General features: G+C 45.1%; 1 pseudogene; it reads left to right on the plus strand.

Annotated features, from left to right (window-relative positions):
- Positions 1–3,941: 3,941 nt before the first annotated feature.
- Positions 3,942–4,522, plus strand: LOC114630105 (annotated as a pseudogene).
- The last annotated feature ends 13,890 nt before the right edge of the window (positions 4,523–18,412 follow it).

The following is an 18,412-nucleotide window of genomic DNA, read 5'->3' on the forward strand; positions in this document are numbered from 1 at the left end:
TTTGGTGGACTGAGATCTTGGACTTGAAAGGAGAAAGTGAGCTAAGCACAATGCTCTCCCTCTGCTTGCCGACTGTGCGACTGTGCGTGCAGCGTGACTAGCCTCAAGCTGAAGCCACCATGATCTCCTCAGTACAATGGACTACATCCTCAAAATTATGACAGTGCACAGCTTTAATTCCAGCATTCAGGAAGCAGAGGCAGGTGGATTTCTAAGTACAAGACCTGTTTGGTCTACAGAGCAAGTTCCAGGACAGCCAGGGCTACACAGAGAAAGCCTGTCTCAAAAAAACAAAAACAAAACAACCCCCCCCCAAAAAAAAAAACAAAAAGCAACCAACCAACCAACCAACCAGACAAAAACCAAAACCAAACCAAACCAAACAAAACCACAAAAAAAAAAAAATCAAACAAGAAAACAAAAGAGTGAAAGTGAACTCGTTCATCCTTAAGTTTCTTTTGTCAGGAAACTTTTTGCCATAGAAACAGGAGAGATAATCAAGACAGACGGCAGCTGTGGCAGTTTACGAGAATGGCCTCCATAGACTCTATATCTGAATACATAGTCACCAGTTAGTGGAACTGTCTGAGAAGGATTAGGAGGTGTGGCCTTATGGGAGGAGGTGTGTCACTGAGGGTGGGTTTTGGGGTTTCAAAAAGCCCAAACTAGGCATAATCTATCTTTGTCTCTCTCTCTGTCTGTCTCTGACAGACTATCTATCTCTTCTCTCTGTTTTTCTGTGTCTCTGTGTCTCTGTGTCTCTCTGTTTCTCTCTGCCTGTCTCTGTCTCTGTGTGTGTGAGCATGTGTGTGTGTGTGTGTGTGTGAGCATATCCTGATATAAAGTTTTTAGCTACTGCTCCAGTACCATGCATGTCTGTTTCCTGCCATGATGATCATGGACTAACCCTCTAAAACATAAACAAGACCCTAATTAAATTTTCTTTCTCATAGGCGTTGCCTTGTTGGTGATGTCTTTTCACAGCAATAGAGCAGTAAGAAAGACAACAACTTTACCAGACTGCCTGGCTTCAACAGCTCTCTGGAACTGAGGCACAAGACTCCATGACATCCTCAGTTTTACAGCTTTTATGCTTGACAAGCGGTAACCCATGGATGACAAGTTGCACCAATCTTAGAGTGTAGTCCCCTTGTCCCACAGCTGCAGCAGCCTCTGTGTGCTGGACACAGGAAAACACCTTCCTAGGCAGCTACTCTCCAGGAGCAGAGAACTTCTTCAGCATTCTCTATCTAGATTTTCTCTTTTCAAATAAATTTGGATTCCATAAGAGCCTTCAATGAGTGAGGTCTTGCCTTTAAAGACCCTTTCCTATATTGTCCCCACACAGAACAGGCAGCTTCTCCAACTGCTTACAGCTTCTTGTGGTGTATGTCCTGGCTGCAACTTTAAGTTTACTTGAGCTCCTTTCCTTAGGAAACTGTCCAGATTTTATTTGTTAATGTTTTATTTATTTATCCGTTTGTTTATTAGTTCATTTAATGTATGAGTGCTCTGCTGCATGTACCTCCACATGTACATGTACCCAGAAGAAGGCAACAAGTAACCTTTTAGATTGTCATGAGCTAGCATGTTGGTTGCTGGGAATTGAACTCAGGACCTCTGGAAGAGCAGTCAGTGCTCTTAACCACTGAGCCATCTCACCAGCCTCCAGATTTTATATTAATATGCCTATGGTAGTTTATATGAGAAATGTTTTCCATAGCTTGTGTATTTAAATACTTGGTCCCTGGTAGGTGCACTGTTTGGGAAGGTTGTAGAACCTTTAGGAAGTGAAGCCTTGCAGAGGAAATATTTCTCTTGAGGATAGCTTTAAGAATTTAAAAAAGTTCACTCTCTGTTTTATGTCAGTTGTTTGAAGATGTGATTTCTCGGCTTCCTGTTCCAGCAACCAGCTACTGCACCATCACAACTGATATGGACCACTCCTCTGGAATAAAATCTTTCCTCTATAAGCTTCTTTTGATCACAGTATTTTATCCCAACAACAGAAATGTAACTAGTACATGTCCTTCTACCTCTTTTTTTTTTCACTGTAGGCCTGGATAAGAGTTGTGAACAAAAACCATGCCACAGATTGAATGCTGTCCTGCCTTGATATTTTTTTCTGCTAAATATATTAGTCTATCACTTAACAACTTATATTTTATTTAGTCATATGTGGGGAGTGGGTTGGGATGTGGATGTAGGTGTTCATGTGTCATAGTGTGCATATGGATATTGGGGGACGGCTTGAGGACTTGGTACTCTCCTTCCACCATGTGAGCCCCAGAGATTGAACTCAGGCCGTCAGGATTGGTGGCAAGCATTTTTACCCACTGAGCCATCTTGCAGGCCCAGCCCATCACTCTTTTAAATTCAGTCTCACTCAACGTCTCAGGACACAAGCAGAAAATAGCCAGATTTTTGTCAGAATATCATATAAATTGTTTCTAACCCACTTCCTGACAAAGTCTAAATTTCCCCCTGAAACCTCATGAGTCTAGCCTCCATATTTCTCTGAGGAATTTTGTCCTCTAAGCTCCCTGGAGTGTGCTGAGTCCTGTATTACCATGCAAAGGATGGTATGACATGGTTCCCACCCCTGGAACAGAGACAGCAGGGCATGGGCCTCCATGAGTGCTGACAGCTGCTGTGGGTGGGCATAAGGCTTGTTTGCATGATAATGTATATATTTTCATGTTCCTCCTTTGAGAATTGTTCTCCCTGCCAAGGTTAATGACTCCACGATAATTAGAAGCATCAAGAGTCTGGAAGGTGAGGGTGTGTCTAATGTATCAGCAAAAGGGTAAATGCTGAGACCTTCAGGACTGCTCTTGAGCTGTGGGGAAAAAAAACTCTGAAAATATGAGTTCAAGAATATATGATTTCTCAACTATGCAAAATATAAGGATGCAATATGAATTATATGAGGGGCTTCATGGACCTAAAAGAACAGAGGCAGCTGCACTATGAGCCAGCTTGTCAGAAAAGATATTAAGGAAGGTGATAAAGAGATTTAGGGAGTGGTGATTTCAAGATGGGACCCCACCCAGCTAAGTTTATTGTTTGTGCTTACAAAGGCAGGTGGATTCATCAGCTGAAGGTCAGCCTGGGACAGAGGGAATTTAGGTCCAGATTCAGGCATGGTAGGAATAATAATCTCAGGATGGGATCCTACCCAGCTAAACTTGCTATTTGTGCTTAAACTTGTTGTTTGTGAATTCATTTGCAATGTTAAGAAGGAAAAAGAAGAAAAAAAGAGAAGGTACTTGCTGTTCTTTTCTAAAAATCAAGGGGCTGGGGTCAGGGGATGCAGATTCATAGGGTAATCAGAAGGGAACCTGTAGTAATGACTAAATTCATATGTAAATAAATCTTTATGGGCTTTTTGGAGATCAGCTATCCAGAGAGGTTTTAGATTATTTTTTCCATCAAGAGAGAGCTGTCTCCAGCAGAGAGTATTCTGGAAAGCTGTCTTGAGCAGAACACAGGCCATCAGCTTGTACCCCACAATTAACATCGAGCCATTTTTTTCACCACACTTAAACACACCTTCTTTCAGGAACCCCTCTGCAAGCCAAGGCTGGTCCTTGGCAGGAATCCACTAAGCTCTACTTACAGTATTCAAGGGTGTTTTTAGCCTAAAGTATCAAAGTCCTCCACACTTCCTGTCCTAAGTCCTAACACTGATGTGCTCAGATGAAGTCTTTTGTTTCCCACCTGAGCCCTGTGCTAGCATCCATGATACTGTGCTTGGCTAACCTAGCTTGCAAGTATGATAAATTTCATACCTTTTCATCTTAACCTTACAACAGTTCTGGTAGCTCAATGGTAGTGTGCTTGCCTAGCATGCACAAGGCTCTGGGTTCAGTCTTCCAACATTGATCATAAAAACATCACAAAAGTAACATAACACACACTGGCAGGACCCTGTTCCCAGCATGGCAGCCCCCAGCAAAATGGCAGTTTACATCGCTTACATCCTTGGCGTCCTACAGGAGGAGGAGGAAAGAGTAACTAGACGCCCTTCGGGCTATCCTCTCTGCTTTCCTGGAAGAAAATTCCCTCCTTCATATCTGTAAGGAAATTGTGGGATGATGGTCAGAAACACGGGATGTCACCACCAAAGTAAAAAAGAAGATGAGGTGCAGGCCATCACCACCTTGATTGAGAAGCAGGCACAGATTGTGGTGAAGCCCAGAGTGGTTTCAGAAGAAGAGAAGCAGAGGGAAGCAGCCCTGCTGGCCCAGTATGCCAACATGACAGACGAAGAGGATGAAGCCGATGAGAAAGATGATTCAATGCATCAACATCAAACATCGGTTCTGACAAAACCCTGTTCTGAAATACCAATGTGGAAGATGTTCTCAGTGCTCAGAAATTAGGGTGAGACTCACTTCAGGATGAGTCCCAAAGGAAGAAGGAACAGGACAAGCTGCAGAGGGAGAAGAACAAACCAGCCAAACAGGAATGCAAGGAGAAGGAAACAAAAAGGACACAGAGAGGCTAACAGAAGCGATAACCTTGGCCCACTCTGCTCCTTCCACCCATGAAGTGTGTGTCTGTGTATTTAAGAGAACTGAGACTAATGTATCCATATTTTATATTACATACTGGGGCTCAATCCCAGGGCCTTGTATTGTTGGACTCTAAGATCCAAACCAGGGGATGCGCTCCCACAGAAACACACACAGACAGGGGATTCGCTGCAAAAACATGAGGTTTAATGATAATAACCAGTGCTCTGGGGTTCCCTCACACGCAGGCAAGAGAAACCCCAAGTTAAAGCTAAGAGCAGTTTTTATACAGTTTAAGGGGTGGACTAGAGAAAGAGTGACTAAGCATAATATGATTGGCAGAACAGTGTGACTTTAAACTGATTGATCTTTGGGGAATGGTGTGGCAAGGACCTCCCTTGTCTGTGAGTGGCAAGGGTTGGTCCATCCTGCCGAATGTGTCTAAGTGCTCTGGGCCTTCCCCACCCGCAGGTGGGTTCCCTTGCCTGTGGTCTGAGGAATGTTAATCAGCCTCTCCCTTCTTCCTCTGAATGTTAATCCAGAAGGTGTCCTCTAACTAAGGGATGCTTCTCCTGGGATGTGTCCTGGGGCAGTTAATTTTTAAGTTTAATCGAATTCCTACAGTATATGCTAAGCAGGCACTCAACACAACAACAGCCTGAGCCCAAGTTGACACATTAAAGAAACAAAATGTTCCAGTATGGGAGAAAGATTTACCCTATGGGAAAAACAAGTATCTTTTTAAATAGAGAGCTATGTAATTTTCATGTAGTCTGTCTGTGATTTCAAGAAGGATGTGTCAGTTTGGAGTATAAGGATATCATTTTGTTAGCTAGATTTTTTTTTTTTTTGGTATTCATGAGTTCCCTTGAATCCTCTCTTGATTTTAATCTTGAAGTATTTCCCAAGTTGCATCAAGGGACTCTGTTTCAGCCTTGGTTTTGGATTCCCAGAGAATAGCCCTGAATTATGTTCATTACTCTGGTGCTTATAAAGAGAAAACTCACAAAGTTTGAATTTCCTGCCTTCATTCAGTTGGAGCAAGCATACATCCTGATGTATTCGTGCCTCCATACCTCCCACCTAACATGTGATCAAGCACATTCTGTGCCAACCTTGTTTACAGAAGTGAGAAGACAAGGCTTGTTATCTTACATGAACAACAGCCTCCAGTATTTCAGGAAGTTAACTGTCCTCGAGCAAGTACAGGTTAGAGGTATTTTGTTTTATAAGCACAGTAATTGAGACTTGAAACTTAACTTTAGCCCTCACAGACCTTGGTTCCCTTCTTTTAAAAGAAATTTAGACAATTGTTTTATCTTATGTAAATGAGATGTGGGCATTGCCATGACAGTCATGAGGCCATCAGAGAACAGCTTTTGGTAGTCTGTTCTCTCCAGGAATTGAAGTAAGGATATCATTTGTACCATCTGAGGCCCACCATCAGGCCAGTTCCCGAAGCTTCTTTCCTTTCCTCCTATTCTGTTTTTTATAAAGTTCCAGCTATCCTGGAATTCATTCTGCAGACTAGATTGGTCTCAAACCGAATTTGCCTCCAGAGTTCTGGGATCAAAGGCATGCACCACCTCTACCTGGCTCCATCCTGGATTTTAGGACCACTGATTTCAAGGACTAAAATCTTCCCTTTAAAATGTAGCATCTTGGTAAATACCCATTTAAAGCAGCTGTGTTCCATTTCTGTTTTGATTAAACAAGACAAAACATCATACCACACAGAAAAGCAAGCATTCAGACAGCTGCTGTGCTGCTGCTGAAGCACAGACAGCTGTGGTGCTGCTTGCTGATGGGCAAGTCTGAGAATCCACCCTGCCCTCCTCCCGCACTGTCCACTTCTGGAGACACCATGAATCTGACATCTATAACAGGGAAATGTGGAGGACCAGGGTGGTAAGATTAAAGATACAAAGGAAGGACTGGGGCCTTGCAAATTAAACAAACAAACAAACAAAAAACGCTAGTCTGTGGTTAACCAACAGGTGGGAGTGACCCAGAGTTCCACACAGAGCTTCTCCAGCCATCTGTGCTTGTCATCTACCCAGGGCTTATTAAATTACAGGGTCTGAATATGGGTCTCAGGGGAGTGCTGGAGCCTGCTTTTATATATATATTTTATTTTAGTTATTCATCTATTTATTTTGAGACAAAGTCTTGGGTAGCCCATGCTGCCCAAGAATGACCTTGAACTACTGATCCTCTTACCTCCTCAGTGCTGTGATTGAAGGCCTGTGCCAAACAACGCTGTGGGTTGATGCGAACTCATCAAGATGCTAGACATGCTAGATGCAGCTCTTCCAATGGAGCTATAGCCAGATGAGCTTCAAGCTTTAGTAAGTGTTCTTAAGTGGTTGGTCCAAGGGCTACAGCGAGGTGCTTTATGGCACAGGGAGGAACGACTGGGGTTAGGTTGCCCTCTAGTGATAACCACATAGAAACTCAAGGTATTTGTGAGTTAAGAACTTCTCAAACTCTAAAATTATTAAAACACATTAGTCAGACATTTACAGAGGGCTGGAGCTATGGCTCGGTGGTCAAGAGCTTTTCCAGAGGTCCTGGGGTTTGTTTCTCAGCACCAACCTGGTGACTCACAGCAGTGTCTAACTCTAGTACTCAGGGCGTCTAATGCCCTCTTCTGGCCTCAAAGACACAAACATATATGTAGGCAAAACACCCATACACATAAAATTAAAAAAAAACACCAAAACAGAATAAATAGTAATCGCTTTGTTATTTATACCACTTCAAAGTCTCTCAGTATGTAAATTTTTATTCATTTATTTTCAGTACTGGACATGCTCTGCACTGGGCAGTGCTCTCAGCCCTTTCACATCTGAACTCTGTCAGACTCCAAGGCAAGCAGTACCAAAGTCTTCTTTTTCTTTCCTCCCCGCAAGCTTTGTCCAAATAACCACAGCTTACTCTAGTATCAGTGATGGTGGCTGAACTGGGTCTTCCGATTCTCAGTGCTCTACTGCTGAGCTGGATCCCAGACCTCTTCTTACTTTTTGATTTGAGATTGAGTCTCAGTAAATTTCCCAGGACAGTCTTGGACTCACTCTATGAGCCTGAGACCTTGAAGCTGTGATCTTTGTTGCCAGCCTCAGCCTCTGGAATAGTTGGGATTATCAACTTCGGCTACCCAACCTGGATTGTTTCTATTTTGTTAATTCTTGAAGACCACTTCGGGGCTCTTTGGTATAGTATGGAGATGTACAGCTTGGCACCCAAGAGCTTCCACAGCGCAGCTCTAACCCTTCCGGTTGGAACTGCATCATTACGCATGCGTAATAATTCTACAGCGCTGTTCCAAGTGGGGAAAGCAGAGTGAATTGGTTTCACTGTCTACTGAGCACCAAGTTTGCCGTGTGCTTCTAGCGCTGGGTTGGGTGGGAGGTTGACGTTCACAGTCTTGTTGTTAAATGATTTACATTTTTACTATGGGGGGTGTTGTTGTCGTTTTGGGTTTTTGAGATAGGGTCTCACTGTATAGGCTTATATGTCTTAGAACTTTCTATGTCTACATAGGCTGGCCTCCAACTTACAGAGATTTACCTGCCTCTGTATCCCAAGTGCTGGACCACAATGCCTGGTTCATGATCTTTAAATCAACCAACCAACCAACCAACCAGAAACCCTACGTAACATTAGCATATAGAAACATTGCAAGCTAGCTGTGGTAGCATACTCCTGTAATCTCTGCTGCTTGGGAAACTGAGGAAAGGGGATTGAGGCAAGTTGATCCAATTCAGAGACACATGCTGTTAAAGCAAAACAAAACAAAAAACAAATGAACGAAAAACCTCCAAGAGGCAGGAAAGTGCTGGGGCTATAGCTTAATGGTAGAACATTTGCCAGCATGTGTGAGACTCTGGGCTCAATTTTCGGTTCTATGGAATGTTGGATTTCCGACTGGGGACAAGTTTACCTGGCCTCCAAGTTCTCTCAGCATCCCTCAGTCCCTACCTGTTAAAGGGTATCTTAGGGTTTCTATTCCTGCACAAACATCATGACCTCTTGCCTGCATTTGAGGGAATCCCAGTGCACTGGTTATCAACAATAAACCTCATGTTATTGCATCAAATCCTCTGTCTGTGTTTCTGTGGAAGCATGTCCCCTGGTCCCCTGGTTTAGATCTTAGAGTCCAACAGAGGCAGGTGGATTAGCTGGATCGGCCTGGGAACTAGTGTGGTGATCTGATCTGTTGGAGGCTTTTTAAGTTAATAGAGAACCAGATGCCTTCTCTGGAGGTGGGGGTTACAGAAGCAGATAAGGAAGTAATGGCTTTTCCTCGAAAACAGAAACATACTTCACAAGGTTTCTGAGGAATGCTGAGTGTTTACCAGGGCAGAGTCCTGCCTGAGCTTTCCAGATCAGCCACTAGGAATTGTGGCCTACACTTAGTGCCCTGTATAACGCAAGTATCCCAGAGGTTCCATACAAATAAACAAAGTAGAAAGGGCCATTCCTGGTGCTGCTGACTACCCCGACCTCTGTTGAATAGATAGAGTAATTGCCTGAGCTCAGGTAACTCAGACCAGCACCTGCACCTGATGCCAACTGGAGAGCAGCCAGACACCTGAACAACCCCCTCAACCTCAAAATCACCTGCTGTTCTGCAAGGCCAAAGAAACCATTAGATGGCTATTACTACCTTGATATCTACATTGTTAGAACCACTGATAATTTTGTTTCTGCCTCTGACTTTTGGTCATTGTATTTTAAATCCACTTAGTTACTTTTATCCAATAGCTTCAAGATTGAAGCATGCACAACAAAAAGGGGGAAATGAAGACGAAAATTCCACCAGATGCCCTTCCCCCTTCTGGAAAAGAAAGGTCATAGAATGCTTAGGCACCCTGCCCCTCCAGAAGGCAGAGGCTAATTAACATTCCTCAGACCACACAGGGTGGGGACTGACTTGGGGGGGGTTGGGGGGGATCCAGAGCACATGGACAACAGGCCACGCATAGACAAGGGAGGTCCTTGCTGCCTCATTCCCTAAAGATCAATCAGTTTAAAAGGTCACTGTTCTGCCAATTACATTGTGCCTAATGGTTGCTACCCCTAGAGACTGTATAAATATTCACTGAACAAGCTGTGAGGGGTTGCCTCTCCTTTTGGGATGCAGGATGCCCCCAGCATGCTGGAATATTAAAAATTCCTCTTGCTTTTTCCAGCAATCTCTGGTCTCCACGTGGTTCACTCAGGGGGTCTCCGGTAAACTAAGGCTCTACTCGCTAGAGTCTTACAATGAGCCCAAACTGCCATCTTGGGGTGGGGTGTGGGCTGGAGTTGAGACCCAACAGTCCTATTGCTATGTTTATAGAGAGTTTTACTTTACAGTGCACACTTAGGAAAACTTTATTTTAATCTGTGAATTATCTTGTTCAAGAAGAAGACAAGGGAACGTATCTGGCCATTTGTCCCAAGATTGAGCTGGTTTTTTTTCCCCTTGTGAGCAGAGCCATTGTGTCATTTACTCGTCATACCAGGGTTTATCGTGAATGATATCTTACTTGTTGCAGTTCTCATAATTCCATGTCCCTTTAGCTGCAGGAGGAAGATTTCTAGGAAAAGATTCAAATAGTTTTAGTTAGTGAAGAGGCAGGTGTGCGGTGGGAGAAATCATAGTGGGAAGTGCTAACCTCTTCCTAGCCCATCCCAGCTGTGCTTTGCAGAGTGCGCTCTCAGCACCTGCTCCAGTCCCATCATTAGCAGGCATTTGCAGGGTTGTGAATGGACCACTGATTTTCAAACAGAGGGCAATCAACAGTTGCTTGATTTGGAAACCAAATGGTTCCTGTCAATTTGCATGACAGTGTAACACCGTGGTTGTGGAGAATGATGTTCTGGGTGAAGTCAAGAAGGCTAGGCTGACTCCAAGACAAGCTTTAAACTGGCAGTTTAGGAGACTAGGCCTAAGAACTGGGCAAGTCCAGGCAAGGCCAGGCAAGTCATTACTAGAAAAAAGCCCAGGCTCCAGTCCTCCCATCCCCCAATGGTTCTGGAATGCTTAGAGACAGAGATAAAGCTGGCCTACCCCAGATTTCCCCTAACGTGCTTTAAATCAGGCCTACAAGCTTACTTGGTTGACTATCTTGGTAATGGTAGAACCCAGCATGCTGGACTTCTGCAGAGTAAAACACTCTATGTTTACATTCTATTTGTGTCTGGGGTATCATTCTTCAGTGAATCATGGATCCTTACAAAGTAATGGAAAGTGGAATCCTATAGAAGCCTCTAGAAGCCTTGGAGTATAAGTGGCAAGGGCTTTCTGTTAGTATTCTGTCTAGACTCTACCTCCACAGTTACCTGGCAATAGCCAGCCAGGTATGCTCCTCCCCACAGTTACCTGGCAACAGCTGGGTAGGCCTGCCCACTATAAAAGGGGCTGCCTGTCCCCTCCTCTCTCTCTTGCTCCTCTCTTACCCCTTGGTCCCGTGCCTACAGGTTGCCCTCTGCCCCCTCCCCCCTTCCCTTCTCCCTCTCTCCACGTGGTCATGGCCAACCTCTACTCCTCTACTTCTCTGCTCTCTCTCCTCTCGCTCTCTTCCCTGTGCCCTGAATAAACTCCCCCTCATGGAACCGTCTGGTCTGCTGTGGTCTGTTCCAAGCTGTGCCATAAAATCTAACAATGGTGCTAAAACCCGGGAACGAAGGCTTTGGGGACCTCCAGACCCGTGGAGCTGCTGGCTCCGGCTGCTGTGACCTGCTACGCCATGCAGTAAATGCCCACATGGTCCCAGGAAAGATTTCTTGAGCTAGAGCAAACCCTGTCCTTCCCTGAACCTTGTTCTAGGATGGCTCCCCTTAGATGAGACACTTCCCCTCTTCCTCTTGAGACAGTTTCTCGTGGCTGAGTACCCCAGGCCAGGCCTAGACCGACTGTTTTCTCTCAGGAGCACGGGCTCCGACCGTAGTCCCCAGCATGTCTCTTCCAAGGGAAAGCCTTTCGTTTCCTTCCCCTTTTGCCTCCTTCGTCATTTGTTGGCCAACTGGAGTCATTTAGTTCCAGTGCCTTGCCTGAGAAGCAGCCGGTCTAGGACCTGGCTCACTCACCTCGTCTCCTCTGCGGCTGGTCCGCTGGTTTGCCTGCTCCCTTCCCTCTGGTTCTTAGCTCTCTTGCTCTGGGTCTACTCCTTGCCAGGGACCTCTCTGAGACTTAATTCCCCACGGGCACAGAGGGCTTGTGCCCGAGCACTCGAGGAAGGCTCGATCCCTCTCCCACTCTGCCCCGGACCTGTAAAGTGAGTGTTAGCAGGTGCCTTCCACCACAAAAGTCCCGCCCTGTCGCAGCTGCCAGCAGAACTGATCCACACGTGGCAGCCATATGCTCCAACTTTCTTAGCCAAATGTTTCTGTGCTAATACAAAAATGTGCTTTTTCTACCTACACAACCTGTCAAAGTTACTTAAGACTCTTTCCTAATCTGTCTCGACTGCTATTAAATTCTATTCAGTTACAACCAATCCTTATGGCTCTCAATCTTGTCAGAAGTCTGGTAACAGTACTTTTTAAGTTTATGGCTGACAGCATTCCCAAAGCCTCTAACAGTTAACCCAAGATGGTTTCGGAAGACTCGGATGCCGGACTCCTAGAACATACATCCTGGTTTGTATGTGAACAAATGCAATGGGACGCCCTGAGTAAAATGGCTTGACTAAATCAAGGTAAGTCATTTCTCATGTCACGTATATCCATTCCACAGAAAAAAGCCCTGTGTTTTCTGTGCTTGGAAGCCAAACTGACTTCGCCCAAGAGAGTATGGAGACCATGGGAACTGTAGGCTAGTGGACTCTGTCATTTTTTAAAATAATATATGTTAGCAATCTGTTAAACTCCACCTCCAGAATCACCTGGCAACAGCCAGGTATGCTCCGCCCCACAGTTACCTGGCAACAGGCAGGTAACCCTGCCCACTATAAAGGGGGCTGCTTGGCCCCGCCTCTCTCTCTTGCTCCTCAACCCTGAGCACCTGCAGGTTATCCTCTCCCCTCTCCCCTTCTCTTCCCCCTCTCTCCACGTGGTCATGGCCGGCCTCTACTCCTCTCTACTTCTCTCTCTCTTTCCTCTTGCTCTCCCACTCTCTTAATAAACCTCCCCTCGTGGAACCATCTTGGCCTGCTGTGATCTGTCCCAAGCTGCGCCGTGGAAATCCTTTCAATATATAACTGGTAGATTATTGTTTACTCTTTCTCAGACTTCTGACTACATTGACAGCTAAGCTTTCACAGATATTATCTGTTACCTCATTATCTAAACTCAGTTGCCATCAATTAAATGCTTCATATTTCCTCCTCTTACTATCCCACTGTCCTAAATTATCTGAGTTCCTATAAACTTGCCTAACTCTAATAAAACATTCCACTATACAATCCAACAAAAGTTCATCTTAAAGACTGCTTGTGTTGTTAACTCGTGCTGTTATCTATTTTGTAAACTTACAAGCTACAGGAAACCCACTCAGATCTACCTCTCATGGACCAAATAGACTCCATCCAGACAAGTACATCTGCCTAAAGTTCCCACTTACTACCTATCACAAAGAGTGGGATCCCTCTGGGTTTCAAATGTACATATTTAAAAATTTTTTTTTTCTTCCAGTGTACTTAATCTTATTTCCTACATCTTGTCAAGTCCAGGTTCATCCAGAACAGCTCCAGAGAAGCAACTTCCAGATCCTCCATCTCCTGTCACACACACAGCTGCTTCTATTGGACCTGTTCCTTCTGACCTATCCTCAGATGGCTCACTCCACAGACCCTGGACAGCAGAACAGCCAGCTCTCCTAGGACTGGACAAATATCCCCCATACCCATTCTTCTAGGTTCCCCCTAAAGACACGTTTCCCCCAATGCCAGCAGTAAGTAGCCAGATTTCATGACGACCCTATTCCTGCTTTGCTGTCACCTCTTTCTAATTTTCTTTTTTCTTTTTTAATTAAACCAAAATGAGGGAATGTTAGTATTCTGTCTAGACTCCACCTCCACAGTTACCTGGCAACAACTGGGTAGGCCTGCCCACTATAAAAGGGGCTGCCTGCCCCCTCCTCTCTCTCTTGCTTCTCTCTTGCCCCCTTACTCCCGTGCCTGTAGGTAGCCCTCCCCTCTCCCTCCTTCCTTCTCCCTCTCTCCATGTGGTCATGGCTGGCCTCTACTCCTCTACTTCTCTGCTCTCTTTCCTCTCACTCTCTTCCCTCCACCCTGAATAAACTCCCCCTCATGGAACCATTTGGTCTGGCATTATCTGTCTAAGCTGTGTGCCAAAAATCTAACACTTTCACCTTCCTTGTCCCATCATGAACTGCTATGTCCTACAGCCTGCTACACAGCTGTTACTTCTCTATGTCTAACTTCTCTATCACCTCTGCCCCAGCTGTCACACAACTGACTGTGTCACAACTGCCTGCTGCTCTTCCTGTCTTTGGCTTCAGTCACTCTGATGCTCCCACTACAGGGCTTACATCTGCATGACTGTCATGATTTGATGTTTTACTTCCCAGGTTAAAGTTTAGGATGATGCCCAGATAACCACAGGATATAACCTAAGCATCTTTTCCTTTACAGTTATGTATTTATTTACATGTGTGTATGTTAGTATAAGTCCAAACTCAGGGAGGTCACATTCAAGGGACAGATGACTTCTACATCGTTGCCAAGGCAACTGAGATACACTCCCACAATTCACCTGGCTACCTCACCTGTACCTGGGAAAAAGAGCTACATCATCATCCATATAAATAGTCTGAACTCCCCACCTTGCTCTCTTCTCTTCTCCCCCTCCCCACCATCTTCTCCCGCCTGAATAAACCCCCTCCCATGGAACTGGCTGGTCTGCTGTGGTCTGTTCTAAGCTGTGTGCTGTAGTCTTTCAGTGTGTGTGTGTGTGTGTGTGTGTGTGTGTGTGTAAATGTGTGCATGCCTGTGTGCTCACTCACCTGCATATGCTCAGAGTTCAAAGGAGAAGTTGTTGGGTTTGGACAGTGAAAGCCTTTTCTGGCCCTAATAACTTCTGAACTTGGCATACAAAGGTCCCAGGACAGCCATTTTTTTCTTCTGTTGCCTTGGCCAAGCTGCATCCTCTGGAGTGTGCACCTTGCTCACAATGGCTCCCTTGCTCACAATGTTGGACTCTAAGATCTAAACCGGGGGATGCGCTCCCGCAGAAACACTCACAGACAATGGATTAGATGCAATAACAGGAGGTTTATTGTTAATAACTAGTGCACTGGGGTTCCCTCACATGCAGGCAAGAGGAACCCCAAGCCAAAGCTAAGAGCAGTTTTTATACATAGTTCATGAGAGCAGTTTCATCCCTTAAACAATAACCACAAAGGCTGACCTCAAGAGCCATTCCCAGGTCCAGTCTCTAGGTGGCTCAGATTTGCACGTTATTTTTATGACAATGAGTGTTAGCGAAGTGGCTTCCATTTGCCCAGGTTTATTACATTAAGGGACCAGCTTCCTGATTACCTCTTATCTTGGGCCCTTCCCCTGGATTGTGTGTGTAAGTCTTTGGAATGTGCTCCTCTCAGGATGTGTCCTGGGGCAGTGAATTTTTGAGTTTACCTGAAACCTGAAATTCTTTCAATTTTGAGTTCAAACTGAGACCTGAAATTCCTACATTCCCCCACTTTTCTTGTGGGTGATTCCAATCCTGGAGTCACAAGCTGTCATCCTGGTGTACAGTGTGATATTGTTGTCTAAGCATAAACACTTGTATGGTATTAACACGATCTTTAACAAATTTAACTAAGCAATTTAAAATGTAAGGGCCCAAAGTCAGAGGCAGGAACAAAATTATCAGTGGTTCTAACAATGTAGAAATCAAGGTAGTAAATTAAGGGGAGTTAGGAGTTAAACTGATACTCAAACTATATCTTTCTCATAGAATCTTTAACTACCTTTTTCCCATCCCCTGGATGGTCTCCAGTATGTACTTTTCAATTTTCTACATCCTTAGGTAACACAGAAAAAGTAGCTGTCCCTATACATACATATACTAATGGTCCTGCTGTCGGCTTCTCTCATCTCAGGGGTGCACAAGTATAGGGTTTCTCGAAGGACACTTCTCAGCTTTGGGTGTATGCACCCTAAGCCACACTCTCTAAGGCTGTTTCTGAGGCATAGTTTCAAAAGTCCCTTGTCCCCAACATTTGGGTAATCTCCACCCCTGTGTCTCTAGGGTGGGGGTATCCCAGGAGTCAAGGCCTGATGCTAACTTACAGAGATCAAAGACAAGGGCTGGCAGCCAGGCATAAGGTGTGTGTTCCACTGTAGTGGACCAAGCCACATTTGCAGTGGCTAAGAATACTTGCCAAGTCACTTTGGTAAGGTTGTGTGGGGTGCTGAGGCTCAGCATGGGAGGGAAGATCCTTGCAGAACAGCAGGTGATCTTGAGCTTAAGGAGGTTGCTCAGGTGTCTAGCTGCTCTCCAGTTGGCATCAGGTGCAGGTGCTGGTCTGAGTTATGTGAAGTCAGGCAGTTACTCCATCAACTTCAATGGAGGTCGGGATGGTCAAGCAGCACCAGGAACAGCCTTTTTTACTTTGTTTACTCATGTGGAACCTATGGGGTACCTGTATTATACAGATCACTAAGTACAGATCACAGTTTCTGGTATCTGATCTGGAAAGCTTACAATCAAGCCATAATATCTTTATTAGTCTGAAAAGTCATTTCTGGGGGGGGGTCAAGAGCTAGGGTAGAGGGAGTGGGGGTCCCACACAAGAGGGGTGTTTCGAGCTCAGAACAGGGACAGGATGAGGGACATCACCCAACCAGCGCCAGTTTCTGAGGGCAATTTAGTTAATGTCTCTTATTAGGGTTCTGTTCATTTTCTCTACCTGTCCTGAGCTCTGGGACAGTACGAACAATGGAGCTCCCAATTAGTCCCCAATATCTCTGACAATCCCTGACTTATCTTAGAAACAAAAGCAAGACCAATTATCTGATCCAATTACCTCTGACACTCAAAACCTCGGGAAGGTTTCTTCTAATATCTTCTTAGTTATCACAGTAGCTGTTTCTTGCTTGGTGGGAAAAGCCCCAACCCATCTAGAGATAGTATCTACAAATACTAGAGGGTGTCAAGGGCAGCCCTGCTTATATACTGAAGGCCTAAAATCAGCCATAGGCCTAAAATCAGCAATAGGCCTGACATACATGCCTGCTAACACAAAGCCTTAGGTCTCTGTGGAAAAACACTGAAACAGATGCCTAGAAGCTATTGTAAATAAGCAGCTTTGGTGGAAAATTGCCAGGCTAAATAGTCATACACCTTGTAGATAGGTAACCTTGGTGGATAGTACCAACTTAGATAAGGACAAGTGAATAATAGTCAGAGTCATAGTGACATGTCCCCTGAACCTTCATCCAGCTGACACTCTGTTCTGGAAGATATTTGTATTCCCCCTGAACACTCACGCTCCTGTGTCATCTCCTTCTCCAAATCCTGCCTTTTTTGTGTATATAACCCCTGTATGAAAAAGTAAAAATTGCAATTTGATCAGACTATAGACAGACCACCATTTCTTGTGTTCGCCTGTTTCCCCCATCTTCTCTTTCACGTGACCTCCCCAGACCCCTGCTTAATGCCCTGTTGGACAGGACAAGAAGGTATCTATATTTTCTCGGCTTAACTTTTACAAAATTGGCCTCTCAATATACTCTAGGCTGTTCTCCCCTAGGCATTTTTCCCTGTTCACTCTTGGCCTCATAAGCATTTGCTTGCTGGCATACCTTACACTGTTCTACTATCTCTCTGGCCCAAAGCCTGAGGTCTATTATACATCTTAGATCTCTTGACTGCTTGGATGCTCTTATCTCTCAAATGAGTCCATCTGTACATTTGGCCTAGTAAGTCTTTTGCTTGCTTTTTGGGGAGTATAGTTCTCTCTTCTTGTGTGCACCATTGTCCTTTTTTCTCTAGGCAATAGTTGATAGGGTGGCTAGCAATCTGAGTCCTTTCTTCTTCTGTGTGTTTTAAGTGAGGCCATCCCTTAATCTAGTCCCATTTCCTAGTGGGTGTCTCTTGCAGGCCCATAACCAGGATAGGCTTCCGAATAGCCACTTCTCAAGCCACTTAATCTGTCTGGTTATTGCCTCGGGCCACTGAGTCTCCTCCCTTCTGGTGTCCTGGGCAACAAATAGTACTCAAAGTTGCTGGCTTCATCAGGGCATCCAAGAGATCTAAGATTTCTTCTGATGTAAGCAGTCCTCTCTCTTGGTATATAGCCCTGTGACCATGGGCTGTGGCAAAGGCATACCTGCTATCTGTGTAAATGTTAATTTTCTCGCCAGCCCCAAGTCCCAGGGCTGCTTTCTTCACCAACAAGCCTGGGAGTGGGGAGTGGAAGTTCATCCCAGATGACATTTGTGCCATCCACCACAGCAGCACCAGCTTGTCCTGACCAACATGGAGAAAACTGCTCCCGTCTGTAAAGCAGGTTGCCTTGGCTCCCACAGGGGTCAGTAGGAGAAGTCTTTTCTCCACCCATGGGTTCTCTTTTAGGGCCAGTTAGTTGCAGCCCGTTGGGCAGGAAGTGTATCTGGGCCCCTATCCTGGAGAGTAAGTCTTGCCACAACAGAGGGTAAGGACAGTCTGGGATGACCATAAATGAATGGGATACCCAGCCCATCTCTATGTCCACCATTTTTCTGGTAGTCCATGCATACATTTTGGTGTTAGTGGCTCCTTGGAACCAAGACCTTTTCTTGGAAATGGGGCCATCGGCTTGGGGGAGAACCGAATGTTGAGCCAAGAGTTGGGTGGGTCCAAACCCCATCTACCCCAATTGCTGTCTTCACTCAGAGCTAATACTTTTGCTATTTGGGGATGTTTTTCCCAAGGCCTAGGATTTCCTGACCCCAGATTCC

This window comes from Grammomys surdaster, unplaced genomic scaffold, assembly GCF_004785775.1.
Source record: "Grammomys surdaster isolate TR1022 unplaced genomic scaffold, NIH_TR_1.0 328, whole genome shotgun sequence".
NCBI classification, from domain to species: domain Eukaryota; kingdom Metazoa; phylum Chordata; class Mammalia; order Rodentia; family Muridae; genus Grammomys; species Grammomys surdaster.